Source organism: Solanum dulcamara, chromosome 4, assembly GCF_947179165.1.
Source record: "Solanum dulcamara chromosome 4, daSolDulc1.2, whole genome shotgun sequence".
Lineage (NCBI taxonomy): Eukaryota > Viridiplantae > Streptophyta > Magnoliopsida > Solanales > Solanaceae > Solanum > Solanum dulcamara.
This window is the reverse complement of record NC_077240.1, coordinates 23774506-23794998: the sequence shown is the minus strand read 5'-3', so window position 1 is coordinate 23794998 and position 20493 is coordinate 23774506. Positions and strand designations below refer to the sequence as shown.

The window sequence follows — 20493 nt, the reverse complement described above, 5'->3', positions numbered from 1 at the left end:
AGTTGAAAATTGTTTATAAGTTAAAAAAAAAAGTAGGTGCAGTCCAACTTATTTTTTTTGACTTATAAACTATTTTCAACTTATAAACTGCTTAAAATAAATCTATCCAAACAAATCCAATTATTTATTGATGTTTATCTTAAGCACAAAATGACTTTAAATTGATCAGTTAAACACTCAAAAAAATTGAAAACAGTTTATAAGCAACTTATAAGTCAATCCAAACGGGCTCTTAGTCTGTTTTAAAAAGAATTGATTCTTTTTCTTTTTTGACAATACTTTAATTTTTGTTTTCCACATGACATGTTTAAGGTCACAATATTAAAGGACATTTTGATATATTTGATATAACTTAAATTTAGAACTACAAAATTTAAACGTCTTTTTAACTTTCTTAAATTTCGTGTCAAGTCAAATTAAATCATTCTTTTTAATGGAAGGTAGTATATTAATAATTGATTAAATTGTAAATACTCGTGAGGTTTCATCATGGAGTCCATTCTTTGAAGGGGAATGGAGAAATAATTTTACTACTTAAAAGACTTTTTCCCAAAAAATTATATATTGAGGACGTAGTAGCATTAAGCAACTGCCACGTAAGGCATGTGTTTGAGGAAAATAACAACACCATACGTTTCAATTACAATTTGTTTGTATGCTTTTAAAAAGAGAATTTTGAATTTTCTACTAATATATCTCAACTAAAGATATTTTGGTGTGATTATCATGGCTAAAAATATTATCAAATTATTTTTAGAATATTCAAACAACATGACATAGAGAAAGAAACTTATAGTTGGCTTTAATTTCTCGAAAAATTTATTAGAATGTCCAAGCAACATCACAGAGAAAAAGAAACTTGAGATTTGCTTTAATTTCTCGGAAATCTTGATACACTAAATACTCTAAACTACGAAAATACTATTCTCTCCATTCCATTTTATGATTATTTGGGGTACACTTTTTTCTTTTTAGTTAATTTCAAGAAGAAATATAATCTTTATTTTTTTTTACTTTATTTTTAATAACGTGATTTGATAGCTACAAAAACATCATGACATGTTGTTTAAGACACAATTTTTCAAAGTAAGTCTTTCTTTCTTAAACTTTTTTATATCCCGTAAATAAACACCATCACATAAAATAATGGCAAAATAACCTTCTGATTAAATCCAAACACCAAAAGGGTCCACAACTCTAAGTAAATACGAACTCTAAGTAAATACTTCATATGGTTCAATTTGTTTGTCCAATTATAATTTTCTTTTTAGTATATTTCAAAACAAATGTCTCTCTTCTTGGCAACTCTTTAATTCTAAGCATGCATTGACATGCAATTTCATATCATAATCGAAATTTCAAATTACTAATGTTTGAACATGCGATTTAAGATCATAATCTCATATCTCAAATTCTCCAAAAAAAAATATGATTTTGGGATCCCAAATCATGATTTCATTTGTTTTTAATGTAAAATGTGACCAATAAATTTATATTTGGTAAAGACTTATCATTTTAGATTTTGGGATGATAACCCAATCCCATATTTTAACTTGATTTTTTCTAAATAATCCAATCTCATCTTTTAACCCGATTCGATCTGATTCACTGAATTATATAATTCATATCAAATTTTAAAGAGGTGAAATGCATTTAATTTGGGGGATTTCATCCAAAATAGGGGCATTATTGCATACTTCGGTCATGACAGGGGCATATTTGATCTTATATATAGTATAACTAGGGACAAAGTAGCTAATAAATGAAAGTAGAGAGATATTTTTAACCATTTTCCTTATCTTTTTCTATAGAAAATTTGTAACATCGATTTAAAAATATATATATATCATGATTTTGAAGAAGTTCAAAAAAACAGTTGATAATGCAAAGATAAAATAAGTATCTAAAAAAGTTATTTATGATAAAAGAGAATAATACCTATTGTTCAAAATATGGGGGGAGAGGGGGGAATTAACAGGACAATTTTTTGAAAAATAAAAGAGATTTGTAAATCTTGTAACCCGTCTTCCTTTGTAAGATGTTCTTCGTTCATGAAAAATCGGATTCCTTGAACGAAAGCCCTTTCAATCTGCAACGAATTGAAAAAAATGATTCCCACTATTTAGAACAATCTTGTGATCAAGAATTAAATAGTTGTGAAGTTCGAATAACAGCTCGAACGCATGATGCACCTCTCAATCATATAACGAATTCTAATTACGAAATCTAAAATCCATGATGAAGGGAATAAACCTGTCCCATATCAATCTCCACCTGCAATCCTGCAAAAAGAGCTTTATTGGTTACTAAGCCATATGAAGATATTGACTGCAAAATTGTCCATAATCAGAGTTCCTGACCAAGTGCTGTGCACTCGTATATCTTGAAAATTGATAATCATTCAATACGATTCACTTTCAATGTGTCTTCATGGTGAAATATATGAGAACCAAAATATTTTGCTAAAGAGAATGGAGGTTGAAGTCCTCATCAAGGCTGAGCATTCTCAATAAGATCTGAGCTTTTGAAATTGGAATACATTTGCCAGCGGCTCGCGAAATTTTGATGATCTTCTCTATCTACTAAATGGGGAGTCCACTTTGAAATAGCAGACTGAAGCAGGGAACGTTAACATAGATGAGAAAACCAGAAAAAGCGACAGAAACTAGGAATAGTCACTCTCAAAACTTAATTGGACATTTAGACATAAGTCTTAAAAAATTTGCTCTATAGACACGAATTATGACATCAGCCATTTAATTTTCAAAATATACAAGATCAACTCTCAAGTCTTTAATAGTACACTTTTGGTCCCTTCCTTCTCATCCAACAAATTTTTAATTTTTTCCCTCATTTATTTTCAGATTTATGAAATAACCAAAAAAAAAATTGTCCAAGAACCCACCCAAAAAAGCTCCCGTTTTCAGTCATTTTTTACCTATTTTTCTCGATTCCGACGACTTTTCCGACGAAATCTCCCTCCTCACAATTGAAAATCTCCATTCTTGCTCATTGCCTCCATTTTTATTTCATTTTATAAAAATTTTACAAAAAATATTTCCACTATTTTTACTAGCTTGAATAGCTTGAAAAATCAACTCAATACCTCATTAATGGATAGATTTTCGTAGTTTAAAATCCCTACAAATAAATGTCTTCATTCTAGAACTAGCAGAGCATCGATTACACCAAATTTTATTTATTAATATTTTTGTACGGAGTTTACCAGTCATCGATCTATTATAGACTAACACTGTAATTTAGGATCGATCATTATGGTCTATAATTGCAGTAGCTGAAGTAATTATTGTTGGTGGTGATTATATGAGTGTGTGGGAGGAGACTCCCAAATGTTGGAATTGGAAATCATCTAGTAAGGTGACAACGCTCCTTCCGTTGCATCGCAATGTTTCATACGACGACATGGTTTGAAGTGTAATTGAGAGCGGAGAATTAGCTTGTCAAGCAACGTTGTAATTAGCTATCTAATGAATGAGGGAAAAAATATATCCCACATTCATAAAGAATGACAGACAAATGTCTCTGTACATATTGAATGCCGTTGCCGATAGCTCTAGGCCTATATTGAGGATAAATATCGTCGTAGGGCCTCTGATACCCCAATCACCACACCCGATAATCAATAACAATGATTCAGTTGAGGATGATAGTTTGAGTGATCATTCCATGAATTTGAATGATCATCCAATGGATATGAAAGATCATCCAATGGAAGTGGAAGATCCTGAATTGTTTCAAGAAGAGCAACAGGTGTGTGGATCGGAATCACTACTGTCACGCCCCGGGAGGGTACCCTAGACGTAACCGGCACTCAGAAACCATTTCTGGCTCCCAAGCGAACCACATAGCCTAATCACACATCCGTTCATTCATTCATTCAGCGGAAAGTTTAAAAGTAAAGAATAATTTAGCGGGCAACTCAAATCATCCATTCAATTCAAAGAATAAAGGCCATGGGCCGACAGATCAACTAAAATATTTGTCATTTAAAAATAGTTTGACAAGAATAACTCAGTCGACTCATCACTATCTAGTCTATGAAGCCTCTATCACTACTATCTAATTGGTGCCAATGACATGTTCATGGCTACCTCAAATCAAAATGAAAAGGGCTAACTCAATGCAAGAATACACAGACGGTGTCCTCCGAATGTAGGGGAGGACTCACCACTACGCTGAGTGCGAATAGATCCCCAATGATGCTCCTATTGACGGTCTCTTAAACCTGTCTCTGCATCATGAAACGATGCAGGCCAAATGACGTCAGTACATGGAATGTACTGGTATGTAAAATGGCAGAATGGAACATACCTCAAGGAAGAATAGCAGCGGTCCAAATATCTCAAATTGAAAAGATAAGAGAGACTCAACAAGGCGTCATAAGTCTAAAGTAATAATACATTTTTAGACAAAGATCAATCATATACCATATAGTCCAATCCAATCATACACAATACCGTTCAATCAACTCATTTACAATTCGATCCCTTTCAATCATGTACAATCCGATTATATACACTCAACTCAACAATTAACTCAATAATCAAATCCAATCTAGTCACATACCATTCCATTCATTCCAATCACATATTCATCTACTCCAATCCAACCGTATACAATCTACTCAACATTCAACTAATACAAGCAGCTCAAAGGACTCAACTCGGTAAATATGCAACAACTCACTCAAGTGTCCTAAGTCTAACAAGAAATAGTGTAGACCGGACTAACTCATAAGCATATAGCGACTCACTCAACTCAACTGACTCAGAGTACTATCAAGACCTAAATGGGAGTTTCTCTTAACCGACAACCAACACTTATGAGCCAGTGAAGGTACAACGAAACGACGTCGTTGCCACGCCCGTTCATACCTTGCCAGGGCATGAACGACGAACCTCATGGATCCAATCCAACCAAGTCCTATAATGTTAGGACATATCTCTCGGGGAAGCATCCGACTTAACGGTTCAATCCCCCCTATGTTTGGCAACACAGGTATTGGGTTCGAGTATGGACTGTACTCTTGCTCAATTCGGTGCTCGATACTCCTCCCATGACTCCATGCTCATAAAACTCCTTCAATCATCTCAAACAAGCCCTCACGGCTAGTTTCATGTGGAACATTGCCACCTCATCAACTCTGTTCTCATTTCAACTCAATTAACTCATAATGACAAGTCTCATTGGACCTTCTTTCAAATCGACTCATTTCAAATCATCAAACTCTTCCCTTTAAAAATTTATACAATCTCGACTCAATGAATGTAGAAAATGTTATGTACATCAAAATATAATTTCAACTCCTCAACTCAAACTCAAAATAAATACTTTAATGTAAAGATACTCAACTCATTCAAAGGCTCTTCATACTCAACTCATACTTAAACTCCTTTCTAAATCAAAGATGAAACTAATAGTTCTTTAGACTCAAAGTAGTGTATAAATAGCTTATGCAAAAAGGTTCATAAATAATTTATTTAAGGCTCCTCCTCAAAAGATCATTTATTTTCAAAATATTCCTAAGACTCCAATCAACTCAAATTATGCACATCACATACCACAAAATCACATTAGACTCTAATCCACTTCATCAAATAACATCCTCATCAATATACCTCTTCGTCAACCATTCTACATATATTAAATAAGCACCATTCACATCATCACTCACATCGTCACCAAAACATCATCATCATATATTATCATTTACATCATCATCAAACATTATCATCACATCATTGTCAAGTATCATCATCACATCAATCATCAAACATCTACTCCCAAAAATCCTTATTTTTGTCCTATGTTCATTTTATAGAAGCAAAGGGACATTCTTAACTAATCAATTCATTCTTTTCATTCCAATCAACACATATATATACACACAACTATCCACCTTAACTCAAGACAAATTATGACCAAAGAAATCTCATCTTGGGTACATGTGAATGAAACATGAACTCATACTCTCAACAAAACTTCAACTCAAGAATATCGTCAATATCTATAAATCTATTTACAAAGATACATTTGTAGTTAATAATATGGAAAATACTATTTAGTAACTCAAGTCATTAAAATCATCAATCAACCATTTGTATCTAAAAACACTCCATAGTTTAGGGAAAACTTTCAAGAAAACCTTTCTAGAAGGTGCAATTTTTCCACAACTCCTAACCAACACATCTATGGGCATATGGAAGAACTCAATCCATATTTTAGGTTAGCCTTACATACCTTGTTTGAAGACTTCGAATGAACTTGATGTTAGGTCTTCAATGGAAGACTTGAATCCTTGAAACTCTTGAAGGCACCCTTTGTTGGAGATGGATTTGGGGAAGAAGAAGAAGAGAGAGAGAGAAGCTCCTAGGGCTTTTAGAGAGAGAGTGGGGCTGAAAATATGGTCCCAAAACATCCAAGGATAGGTATATATAATTAGGGAAAAAGTCCAAGTTGCCCCTCTTCAAAAATCTGAAAAAATTGGGCAAAAGTCTTGCTGGCGCTATAGTGGCGCGTCGCGCCACTGCAGCGCCAAGCCAAAATAGGCCTAAAACCCTGCACATCTAATAGTGGCGCGTCGCGCCAAGGATCAAACTACTGAGGCTGTTTTCTGGCGCTATAGTGGCGCGTCGCGCCACTGGGGCGCCAAGCCTATATTTCGCCCAGGCCTGAATATTCCTGCACTGCTAGTTCGTAGTAAAATGGCCATAACTTTTGACTCCGAACTCCAAAAATTGAAATATTGGTGGCGTTGGAAAGAAGACTCAAAGACCTTTAATTTGGTAGGTTGTGGTCCACCCAGTTCTTTATATAATAGGAGATATGGTCGTTTGAAGTTGACCCTTAAACTAACTCGTCCGAAAACTTAATCAATTGGAGTTCTTTGGACTCGACTTGGTGTTAGAGATCCCTTATGACCCCTAAACACATCTAACACACTTCAAATACTTAGGAATTAATCCTAACTCATGTGTAGAATTACAAGTCCTCCAGTTCGAGTCTACCCACACGTGAAGAAATGTTCAAATCTTAGCGAAAAATTTTGAGGGGTGTTACAACTACCCAACCCCACCTTCTCCGATGTCGATATTATGTTAAATATATAGTAATGAACAAATGAATAGAATCCATTTCAGTTTCCTACGTATTGTTGTCATTTTATTGTTTTTGAATTTTGCAGTTTTGTTGGCAATTCATATATTGTCATAGCTAATGAATCTGGTCTAACATCGATTAGATGAATTTATACTAAACAAATCAAATGATTTATAGGGTATACGCTTGAGTGAGCCCATTATCCATGCTAGATAGTCTATATAATCTATGGATTTCATTGTACGGATTGGTGCAATGGTTATACAATCAACATCCTCAAAGTATGTTGACCAAAACACAAATATACTTTGAGGATTTCACTTGTTCAACCACAATTCATCCTCATACATCTTTGATTTCCTTTGTTCAACCACAATTCCTCCTCATACATTTTTTAATCACTGTTTTCAATTTACGTGGACTCCTATATAATTATATGACTTTTTAAAGCTCATTTAATTGGGTAAATTTCAATAATTTATTTTCTTATTAATTAACTGTTCTTTTTTTCAAACTCTAATAGTTATGGTCTATACATATGTATTCTAATCTAGTAAGTTTATTATGGATGAAGATCTTAGCCTAGGCTAGACTATGCTTAGTTTGGTCTTCGACTTGCTATAGTCTAGCCTATGGTAAGACCTTCATCCATAATAAACTTACTAGATTAGGATACATATGTATGAACCATAATTAGTAGAATTTTAAAAAATAAATTATTAAAATTTACACAACTAAATGAGGTAAACAAGTCATATGATCATATAAGAGTCCACGTAAATTGGGATAGTAATCAATGATGTATGAGAATGAGTTGTGGTTGAACAAATGAAATCCTCACAAAACATACTTGTGTTTTGGTAGACATTACTCTGAGGATATAGATTGTATAACTACTACTCATCCTGACACCTCTTTGATCGTTGTCTCCAATTTACGTAGATTATCATATGACTTGTTTAAGCTCATTTAGTTGTGTCAATTTCAATAACAAAAAAAATTTAAATAAATTATATTATATTGAGGACCATCGATTAAATTCACGATAAATTCTAGACTACATGCTTTATCAATAATCTACGGTATGAGTTTATATCCCTTACTAGCATATTATCAATAATAATAACAATTAATTGATAAATAAATAAATTATTGAAATTTAAAAAAGTAAATGATCTTAAACAAGTCATATGATTATATAAGAGTCCACGTAAATTAAGGACGGTGATCAGAGATGTGTGAGGATGAGTAGTGGTTAACCAATCAACATCTTTAGAGTAATTTTTACCAAAACACAAATATATTTTGTGAGAATTTCATTTATTCAACCACAATTCATCCTCATACATCGTTTACCACTATCTCAATTTACATGGACTCTTATATGATCGTATGACTTATTTAACCTCATTTAGTTGTGTAAATTTTAATAATTATGGATGAAGGTCTTAGACTATGCTTAGTTTGGTCCTCGACTTGTTATAGTCTAGCCTATACTAGGACCTTCATTCATAATAAACTTACTAGATTAAGATACATATGCATAGACCATAACTAGTAAAATTTAAAAAGAGAATAATTAATTAATAAAAAAAATTATTAAAAATTACACAATTAAATGAGTTTAAACAAGTCATATGATCATATAAGAGTGCATGTAAATTGAAAAAAGTGATCAAAAATGTATGAGGATAAGTTGTGGTTGAACAAATGAAATCCTCACAAAACATACTTGTACTTCGATAAACATTACTCTGAGAATGTTGATTATACAACTACTACTCATCGTCACACATCTCTGATCGTTGTCTTCAATTTATGTGTACTTTTATTTGATCATATGACTTGTTTAAGCTCATTTAGTTGTGTAATTTCATTAATTTATTTTTTATTAATTAATTATTTTCTTTTCTGACAATATGCTAGTAAGGGCTATAAACTCATACAATATATTATTGACAAAGCGTGTAGTCTAAGATTTACAGTAGATTCAATCATTGATCCTCAATATAATATTTATCTAAGCAAATTTATCTAATTATTTTATTTTATTTTGGTCTAGAATAATGACGGATGCTCTTTTTTTAAGTGGCTTGTAGATGATGAATCACCGACAAGCAGTCCATCGACATCAAATTTTTAAATCATTGCCAAATTTTAAATACTACAAAGGTTTCAAAAAACATTTTTATAAAAAAAATAGAAATTTGCTCATGACATTGTTCAAAGAAGCCGAAGAGCTAAGAAATCACTTGAAAAAATTGATTAAAAAAATCGAAATCAAGAAGGATCAACTAAAACAAAGGTTGATTTTGAAAAGGTGTAACAGAAAGATAGTAGGACTGAATAAATAGATGTATGATTTCTTAAATCAGTCATGGGTGCAGTCCATGAATAATAGAGAATTACTTCTATAATATTTACCATCGATCTGTATAAACTACGACAATAAATAAATTAGAACACAATGCAACCTATAATAGTAAACATCAACTTCAATTGATAGTTCTCAATGATAGCAGTCTATAAATAATTAAGAAGGCCTTCTCTAATACAAGTCATAAACAATAAGAAAATGCAGTAACACAACACAATTCCATCTATCCACTAAAATCAGCATGCACAAGCATGTGCTGGACTTTACACATGATTGTGACCATCCAAATCTTCATTGTCATCAATGATCTCTACTGATGAAGAGGATGTCCACGCCTTTGAACTCCACCTTCAATGCATCACTGAACGTGTTCTTAACTTCGTTTGTGTATGACTTAAATGTTTTCATGTAGGACTGTTTTATCTCACGAACAGTAGGGGTAAGGTATGGGTACACAATCTAGTTATAAAATATTATTATATAATAATAAACAGTTTTTACCATTGTATTGTTCCCTCTATACTTAAATAAGACGCTTTTCGTTATGTTGTCACTCTTCAATGTGTGCCATCTAAGTAAATGAGGAAAGCGCAAAGTAAAATTCAGTGACTTTTCGGTGTACTTTCCATGATGAGGAAAAACCTCATATATCCAAATCTGCAATCAATAGAAGAATAAATAAATTTATAGAGTTTATGTATTACTGCAAAAATAGATAAGAATCTATAATAAATCGATAAGATGGTAGATAATAAGTACCGGAAATTTTCAGGAAAAGTTGTACGATGCATTATTTTTATTATTAAAAGTTTTTTCTTCTTGCTCAAATCAATCTTCTTTTTCAAATAGCTTAAATCTAAATCATCCGCCATCTTGATGTGGTTTGAATCCACCTTTTTCTATGATTCATTTGCCAACAACATCAAGCGCAGGAACCAAACTAAAGGACATTTCAACTTTTGCTCCTTTCTCAATCGATTACATTGATCAAGCTTATCAACCTTTCAATAGTGATGTTCTTGTTCTTGATCACGTTGAAATAAAAACTTTCACCATTTTGAAGTACTTTGCTCATTTTTTATTCATTGGGGTATGCTGAACAATTCAGCCGCATAATCAAAGTAAATTTGTTTAAGTCAAAACAAGATGGCTTATCGTTCACACAGAATGAAATCTCATGCAACTTTTTATTATTCTTGACAGCTTTTTACATTTCTTACTGCTACAAGCAATAGAAGCAGATCCTTTAATGATTTTTCTATCTTTAGCCATACTTTACAATCCACTAGCAAAAATAAATTTGTTATTATTCTATCGATCACTAGTCTATTAACAGAAATAGAGAAGTACTCTAAACAAATATGCAAAACAAATAGCAGTGATTCTACAAAGTGGAGAATGCAAAAGACAACAACAAGAACACCATTAAAGTCTACCACAATGTAGAAAAAAAATCAAAATCAATAGGCAATATAATTATAAAAATTAAAAAAATTCTAGCCATTATCCAAAGCAAAACGCAATTAAAGATGCGGAATAAAAAACATAAACTAAAAATATATCAGGTTTTGAAGAATTTAATCAAGATCAATCAAATTTTTCACAAAAACCCAAAATTCACAATGCTATTACGCAACAAAAAAAATAATAAAATGGAGCTAAAACTGTTCGAGGAAGAAGAATAAACGTACCTGAGCACAAGAAGATGAAGTTTCAACTTGGGGAAGAAGATTGGAGAAAAAAGGTACGTTTCAACTTCTTGAGACACTCAAGAAAATGGGGAAGAAGGGAGGTTGAGGAGAGAAGGGAAAGTTGTTGAATTATTAAATGAATTTTAAAATAGGGTGGAATATTTAATAAATATAAAAAAGGATTTTGTTGTATTTTTATAAACTTGTATTTTCTCCCTAATTTTTTGTAATGTTAAAGAAGTTCATGACCCCACAACCAAAGTTTTTAAAATATTAAAGAGCCCATGACCCCACAACCTAAGTTTGTAAAATATTAAATAGGTCCATGACCCCACAAGCCAACTCCATTTTTTTTACCTTTTCTAACCCTAACTCTAAAAAATAAATCAAAAAAAATTAGTGGCTATTTCCTAAATTAAGTTTTAAAGGTGTCCCCCAATCCAATTATTCTCCAGAAACTAAGCTTACCTCAATGACAGCAGCGCCAAAGTTCAAATAACTCATGAAACTAGATTCTGGTACATAATAATAATTTGCCGCTAAGTTTATTGATTGCATTTGTACCTACAAAAAGAAGAGGGTGAGTGGGAGAGAACTGCAAACTCAGATATTTTGTTAGAATTATGCTTTTTGAACTGTAGTAACATTATTTTACTGCTTAATTTTTGGATAAATCCAAGTTAATAGTTGGTTAGCTAGTTTTTCCTATTTATTCGTAATTAGTTTAATAAGATATTTTGCAGAGATATTCTAGGCTAGTTTATCATTATTTTTTTTACTGCTTTTTGTTCTTTAAAGTCGAAGAAAGAAAAATAAAACAATTCTCTTTGGCTCATTGTAGTATTTTTCTCTCAAAGTCTTTCTCTGTTATTTTCTTAAGTTGTTTATTGAAAAACCAACAATTGGTATCTAGAGCTTTTTTCTTAAGGAACCTGTAAGTGAAAAGATAGATTCGGAAAATAGTTTTTCACGAATGGCTCCTCCTATTTTTGATGGTGAGAACTATCAACTATGGGATGTGAGAATGGAAGCCTACTTAGAGGCTCTTGATTTTTGGAAAGTCGTGGAAGAGGATTATGAAGTTAATCCGCTACCTACTAATTTCACCGTGGCCCAAATCAAGAGTCACAAGGAAAAGAAAATCATTAAGTCCAAAGCAAAAATATCTTTGTTTGTTGTTGTTTCAACAACTATTTTCACGAGAATCATGACTCTCACATCATCAAATGAAATTTGGGATTATCTGAAGAAAGAATATGCTGGAGATGAAAGAATACAAGGAATGAAGGTATTAAATTAATGAAGGAATTCGAATTTCAGAGAATGAAAGAGTCAGAAACAGCCAAGGAATACTTTGACAGATTGCTTAGTATTGTTAACAAGGTAAGACTGCTAAGCACTAAATTTAAAGATTCAAGAATTGTTAAAAAATTATTGTAACAATATCCGAAAGATATGAAGCATGTATAACTACCTTAGAAAACATACAAAATCTGTCCAAAATTACTTTGGCAGAATTTTTAAATTCTTTGCAGGCATATGAACAAAGGAGGCTTATGAGGTAAGATGGCATGGTTGAAGAAGCATTAGCAGCCAGCTACAAAACTCAAAGCAAGGGTAAATTCTTGAAAAATTACACACCTTGTCGGCACTGTGGCAAAAATTAGGATTGGGCATAAAATACCAAAAACTGAATTACCGAATATAACCGGCTATTTCAGTATTTTGGTATTTCAATATTCGGTAATTCAGTTCGGTATTCAGTACCAAAATATAAAATTTGGTATTTATAATTATACCGCTCGGTATTCGATGAATACCGAATACCGAAATTAAATGAGTAAATGACCAATACTGCAGCCCAATGTATTCTGTAGGGCCTAAAGGAGAAAAGGAAAGGCCCATTGTAAAAATATTAGTAAAATGTCCAGCCCAAATTCCTAACCCTAAGTCTTAAGACCTTCACTCCTTCACCTTCAGTACTTCACCAGTCACCACTTACTCAGTTACTCTCACGACTCCTCTCCTCTCCTCTCTATTTTAGCGCAAATTCTTCTATCAGAGGTGAGCAAGATCTGTTCTTTTTAACAAAAAACAGAATTCTTCAATTTTTCCTGTTTCATTGTTCTTGTTTCAATATTGATCTTTCATTTAGATCTGAGAAAAAAAGGGGTAAAACTGGTGTCTTTTGATAAATTCAAGATTTGGGTTTTGTTTATCTGTTTGGTTTCAAATTGGGTCATGGGTTTTATCTGCCTGGAAGTTATCATCACAAGTATGGCATTGGTAACACGTTTTAAATTCTTTTTAGATATGGTCTGGAATGATAGCTCAAAAGATTTCCTCGTTCTTGATTTGTACTCGCAAGATGCCTCAGGTTAAGGCTCTGAATTTTCACTTGCATTCTATGAACAAATTGTATGTGGGGCAACATAGTATAACTTTGCCTGTTCTGTTTGAATACAGAAAGGTATATCCATGTCAGATGAAATGTACCTCCTGGCTGAGCAAGTTAAGAGGCTTAGCGGAGAGATTGCATTCAGCAGCAGTACATTGAAGCGGTTGATGCAGCAATCTGTAAATGATCCTGAGAGTTCAAGAAATCAAGCATATATCTGTTGTTATTCTTTTTCAATCTTCAAAACAATTTGATGGTTAAGTTGAATGGGACAATAATTTGTTTGACTGCTATAACCTACTGTGGGTAATGAGGGTCTCTTTTAAATTTTTTCCAAAAAGCAGTCTTTTTACTATTGTACTGTTGGATATGAATTTATCATTTGATTCATATCACAAAATTCAAGGTTCTGTGTCTCTCTGTTAAGTTTCGAACTTATTCTCTTCTAGTGTCATTACCAAAATGATAAAGCATCTCCAATATTTGAAGTCCCCAGGCAGCCTGCAAATTGGAAATGTTGTGTTGTTAACTTGTTATTACATTGACCCCTTGTATAGTATACTTGCATTCTAATATAGTGGACTTCGACTTTAATATGGTATTATCGAATACCGTACCAAATCGAAGTTTGATTTATCGATTATCGAATTACCGAATCGAAGTTTGAAAGTTTGGTATTTGGTATATACTTTGAAATACCGATTACCGAATTACCGAACTCGAACTTTGAAAATACAGAACTGAAAATCGAACGCCCAGCCCTAGCAAAAATAGACATCCTCCATATAAGTGTTGGAAGAGACTAGATGCACAGTGCAAGATCTGCAAACAACTTGGTCATGAAGCTGTAATTTGTAAAAGCAAATTTTAAAAAGATGAAGCAGTTGCCCAAGTCACCACTGAAAAAGAAGAAGAAGACCACTTATTTGTGGCAATCCACTTTTCAACCAAAAAATTTGATTTTTGGATGATTGATAGTGGTTGTACAAACCATATGACATATGATAGAAATTTTTTTAAAGAGTTTGTATCTATGGAAAATAAGAAAGTCAGAATTGGAAATAGACTATATACCCGCAAAGGAAAAGGGTGTGTTGCAATCAATTCAAGTTCAGGCACAAAAATAATTGAAGATATTCTTTTTGTGCCTGATATTGATAAAAGTTTGTTGAGTGTTGGTCAGTTAATGAAAAAAGGATTTGAATTATTATTTGGGGACAAATATTGTCGAATCTTTGGTTCCACTAAGCAAGAGATTTTATAAGTTGAAATGAGAGATAAAAGCTTCTCATTTAATCCAACAGAAAATGCACACAAGCCTTGCAAGACAAAAGATGAATTGGCAGTTTTGTTCATGAGGTCAATTCCAGCCAAGTCTAGAATCTGCAATTCCTCAAGCGACTGTTAAAATTATGTTTTTGAACTGTAGTAACTTTATTTTACTGCTTAGTTTTTTGAATAAATCCAAGTTAATAGTTGGTTTGCTAGTTTTTCCTATTTATTAGTAATTAGTTTATTAAGATATTTTGCATAGATATTCTAGGCTAGTTTACCATTATCTTTTTACTGTTTTTTGTTTTTATAAATATAGAGTCCAAGAAAGAAAAATAAAATAATTTTCTTTGACCTCATTATAGTATTTTTCTGTCAAAGTCTTTTTCTGTTATTTTCTTAAGGTTTTTATTGAAAAAACAACATATTTAAAACACAAGCAAGAGTGGCTAATGGATTTAGTTCAATATGGTTCCAAAGCAACATATGTGCAATTAATTCCCTTTAAGTGAATCACTTTATTACGGTCTTCAAACTGAATTCAACCCTAAAATATTCAGTGACTGGTGGAACAGATTTCAACTAGCTATGTTGCTCGGACATTCCAAAATAATGCAGCCGCAATCTATGTCGGATCAGCCAAAAATACATATGCGACACATACCCATCAATATTTTTGAAGAGTCCGAGCAACATAGTCGACCATTAATACTTTCCAGTATTTTATCTTGTGACTAATTTAAATTTAGCATCTTGGGTATCACGACTTCTGTTTGGATGTGACGACAAGTTAAGAACAAGGTAATCATTTATGATACTGCATGGCCTGCAAAGATGATATCTCAAAGAATACAAAATAACTGTGATTGCAAAAACCATCCCAGAAAAGAGGAAGTGACTGACTGTGACAGTGTGACTTGTGGAGTTGAAGTATAGGAAAAAATTGAGGAGGTGGTAATAAAGTGGGAAAACAAACCTGGTGAATCAGTGTTGGCCAATCAACAGACACATTTTGTTCAAGCAAAGTCTAACAGCTTCACAGCTTGATTCAGATGTAGTGCTCCCTGCCGTTAACCCGCTTTGCACTACGCTTAAAGTGTCTGCTTGTATGACTCGTAATTTCTCCACAAGGTTTTCAGCCCAACTACGTTCAATTAAACCAAGAGCACAGGCAGTCATCTGTTTCACCTTTGTCCATAGCCCTTGGCCAATTTCAATCCCTCCAACCCCTACAACGATCGATCCATCTTGCATTGTCTTCGTCTGGAATTGCAAGGGCAGTCTGTGTCTCCATATAAAAATCGTACGTCTTACCTGGAAATGATTGTTAAAAAAATCCAATAAGAAGTTAAATTCAAACCAAGCATACATCTACAGTTAGACATGCTAGATCACCATCCAGAAATAAAAAAATTCGGGATGTTGAAGTATGTGACTATCTCATTCACGTACACGCTTGATTCTTTTTCATGAGCCAAGCACGTGGAAATTCTTTTTATAATAGGTGGCGGTGAAGGAATGTCATCTATATAAACAGCTTCACCTGGAAAATAGTATATATAACCAGTGTACTTAAAGTTCGGAATGGTGTAGACATAAAATTATATGCAGATAAACTATTTTGTGTTAGAAAAATAAAATCATGGAGAGAGGAATACATGACAACAAGGGAAACAAAGGAGAAGAAATGACCAAAACAACTGGTCGAGAAAAATACTACACCATTTTCAGAGAAAAAAGAAACTTCAAAACAAAAGCTCAAGAATGCTTTTCCCTCCTGTACTACTTGTTCTTTAGTTGTGTATTTTCACTTTAGATATCTGGTATCAATTTAACAAAAAATAATTATATTGCTCGGACCCTGCAAAAATACCGTACACCATTATTGAATCCTTAAAAAAGGCATAAATTTATCTGACATACATCCAATGCTCCTTTAATCAGTCCAAGCAACATTAAGCCAAACTTATGGAAACATAATAACTTTTTCTTTAGAAGCAAAAAGTAACTCAATGGTTTAAAATATATATGCCTCACGGGCAATAATTTACATTATTACTGTGTTTAACTTATGAGATGCTCTATAACTCTTATCTTAGAGAAAAGACTTAGATCAGAAATTTCAAAATAAGTTACATTACATGGGTAAGATTTGACACTGTCATATTGTGTCTAATTAATTTATCTGATGCTCTATTACTCTTGCCTTAGAGGCAATACTTAGTCCTAGGTCTTCCAAAAAATAAGTCACACCTCATGGGAAATACTTGACACTATCATCCTGTGTCTTAATATATCATATGCTCCATAACTCTTGTCTTATAGGCAAGACTTAGCCAAAGAATAAGATACGCTTCATGGACAAGAGTCTTGATTTATGAGATATTTTATAACTATTGTTTTATAGGGATAACTTATTAGCTCAAAGACTTTCAAACAACAAGTTAAGCCCCATGGACAAAAAAAAAAGGAAAACAAGAGAATAATTTTTTTTAAAATGAGAAAAGAAAAATAAATAAAGAAAAAAAAAAGGAAAAATAGAAGTTGAGAAAAAGAAAAAGAAAAAACTTTAAAAAAAAAAGAAGAGAAAAGAAAAAATACTAAATAAAAAAATGAAAAAAAATAAAAATTGAGAGGCAATTGAGAATGGAGAGTTATTTTAAAACAATTGAAGTGTAGATTGTACTTTTACTCATCTTAAAGCGGAAGGAAAATCATTCTTATGAAAGAGAAAAAATCAAGGTCACTGGGATACTTGTGTAATTTCTCAAAGAAAAGCACATCTGGTAGTGGATAAAATTCAGAAATAACAATTTTTCAGACTTTATAATTGAAAAATAACTACGGTCATGTAATCTTAAATAACACTAATAAAAAATTTAAAATATTGTCGTAGAATTTCATTTTTTAAAAAAAATGGATAAAAAAGAGAAAAAAATTAGTCCTTTAAAAATAGTAGGAATTAAGTATGTTACTTTTATATATGTGTTTTTTTCAAAATAGTATTAAGTTGTTCTATAAGAGTTGTAATATTTCTCACAAAGAACTATTTTTATTTTCACCCAGGTGCTAGTAAAGAAAAAAAAGTATATTTGTTTTAACAACCCTGCAAAATAATTTGTGTAAAGAACAAGAGGGGATAGTTGAAGATGAAGATGAGACAAATCCTGTGAAATGGTTTCATAAAAATCGATACCAATTTTAATAGTTTGTTATATTTCAAGAAACAATTAAAAGCAGAATTTCCATGTATATTGGAGACAATTCTTTAACACTAATAAAGTTTATACATTCAAAAAAGCAGGTATTAATTAAGAGTTATGCATAATGTGTGTATTATATTTGGCTTCCATGCACCAACGGTTACAGCCAGCTTGAATCAACTCAAAAATATTAGGTTTTTTCTCCATTGAGAAATAACTGTGAAACATTGCTTCGATATCCATTGCCTCAAAAACTATACATCTCAACACAAAATTACTATAATAGAATCGCTTGTAGAATGGTAATGTCTCTAAACTGGTTGAGTACTTATAATATTTCACAACTTCTTATCCTAATCAAAATGGGAAAAACCGGAAACAAAATCCAAATCGAATAGAAAGCAAAAGAGTATAATAATATTTCATTAGGATTATCAATTTTCAGACCCGTAATTTATTTAATTTCTTTCCCCCTAAAGCAACAAACTTTCCTTTGTCGAACACATATTTATGGGAACTTTTGAATTGGAAAACTTTCTTTTCCGTGAACATGCACATAATAGTTTTGGGCCTTTTAGTCAAATGATGATGAAATTTTTTTTATATTTTCATAATATATTCATTGAATCAAAATTTCTTATTCAAAATAACCCAATTAATATTATTTATCAAAAGAAAATATTATTTATTTCGATTTTCCCCATTATTTCATTCTTTTCCATCCATAATCTTGATATCTTAGTATAATCATCATACACATTCAAATTATGGAGGAACAATCTCCATCAAAGAGAATTACGAGAGGTATTCATTTGCATACAGCAAATTTTTTTGAAAGTCCATCTTTTTTTATGGATATAACTCAAGATTTTGGAGAAATTGCAGGTTCCATTGTCAAATCTAAAGCCATTGATGACAACAGAACAGCAAGTTCCATTGCCGCATCTAAAGTCATTGATGTAAACAGATCAAAGATAGAGCAAAGCCATTATTGTTAATTAGTGCTTCAAGTGTTGTTTCATGAATTGTATTTGTATCAATAATTTTTACATGATATTCATGTATAAATTTTTTTGGGATTTGTATCAACTATCAATGTTATTATAGATTTTTGTATTTATATCAATGGCATATGTATTTGTCATTTTTATTGTATATTTTAAGAAACATTAGACAATTGCTTATTTGTATATATGCATCAATTTCATATATACAATTGCTCATATACAAATAGTTGTCATTTGCATATATACAAATAGTTGTCAATGGCATATATACAAATAGTTGTCTAGCATTTATCATAAGTATATCTTAAATGATTGAATATTTTAATGATAATTATACACATTTTATTTTGTATGCCAAAATGATATATGCATTTGTCTTTCTTATGAATAATATACAATTGCTTATTTGTATATATGCATCAGTTACATATATAGAAATTGTTCTCTAGCATTTATTATTTGTATATCTTATATGATTGTATCTGTTAATGATAATCATATACATTTTTAATTTCTATATTTCAGAGTTCATGATTTGAAACTAATTTTTTTGTTTCAACTGAATAATTAGAAAGCAAGAATTGAATTGAGTGATTAGTAGTAAATCAAAAAATACTCGTCATTGTATCATGGATGAAGAAATCTAATCAGATTTTGGATTGTTGAAACCGTGTAAACGAAGATCAGAGTTTCAAGGAAGAAGTTTACAGCTTGAAGAGTCCATTTTGGTAAGAAATTGTATGAAAATACACTTAGCGTGATTTGTGGAATATTTTCCATTTTAAAACTAATTTTGCTGCGTCAATTAAGGATTAATTGACAATTCTATTTGCTTAAACGACATTCAAAAACACGAGATATACAAATACTAATCTCGGTAGCTAATGAAGCTATAGCTACGGCTCGTAACTAGGCAAATTATAGCTATGGAAGCTAATTAATTTTTTTCTTAAACCTATTTATGAAATTTTCCCTTAATTATTTTGTTTTTCAATTGTGAATTGTGAATTGTGAATTGGTTGATGTCCACTTGAATTCACATCCTAAATAAAGTGCTGGTAATCTTTTGTCAAAGTTATTTCATTGTCAAAATCACAAAGGTTATTTCAACCTCAATCTATGGAGCATGGGTGCAGAAAATCCTTTTTATTTACAATGAAATTCATTCAATTTTTTCTTTTGCTCATAATCCCAAGATTTGGTAATTTTTTCGCATCAAACATTTAGCATTAGTAAATGATCTTCAACTAATTAAACAACTATACTTTATTTTAAAATTATAGAGGTAGTTTTCAAAAAAAATAAAAAAGGATTGTGATATATGATGTCAGTTCTATTGTTAAAAGACAAACGTGAATATATCGTTTTCGAGTGGATAATATATCAAAAGATTTGAAATATCTAAATTTAGGACTAAATAGAGAAG

The 20493-nt window shown here is 31.8% G+C and overlaps 1 long non-coding RNA gene across 1 annotated transcript; it reads left to right on the top strand.

The window, feature by feature from the left end:
• The first annotated feature begins 12998 nt into the window (after positions 1-12998).
• LOC129884870 (uncharacterized) lies at positions 12999-14146 on the top strand. The gene is made up of 3 exons (XR_008765994.1): positions 12999-13251; positions 13499-13564; positions 13654-14146. It is a non-coding gene; the product is annotated as an uncharacterized LOC129884870 (long non-coding RNA).
• Positions 14147-20493: the final 6347 nt, after the last annotated feature.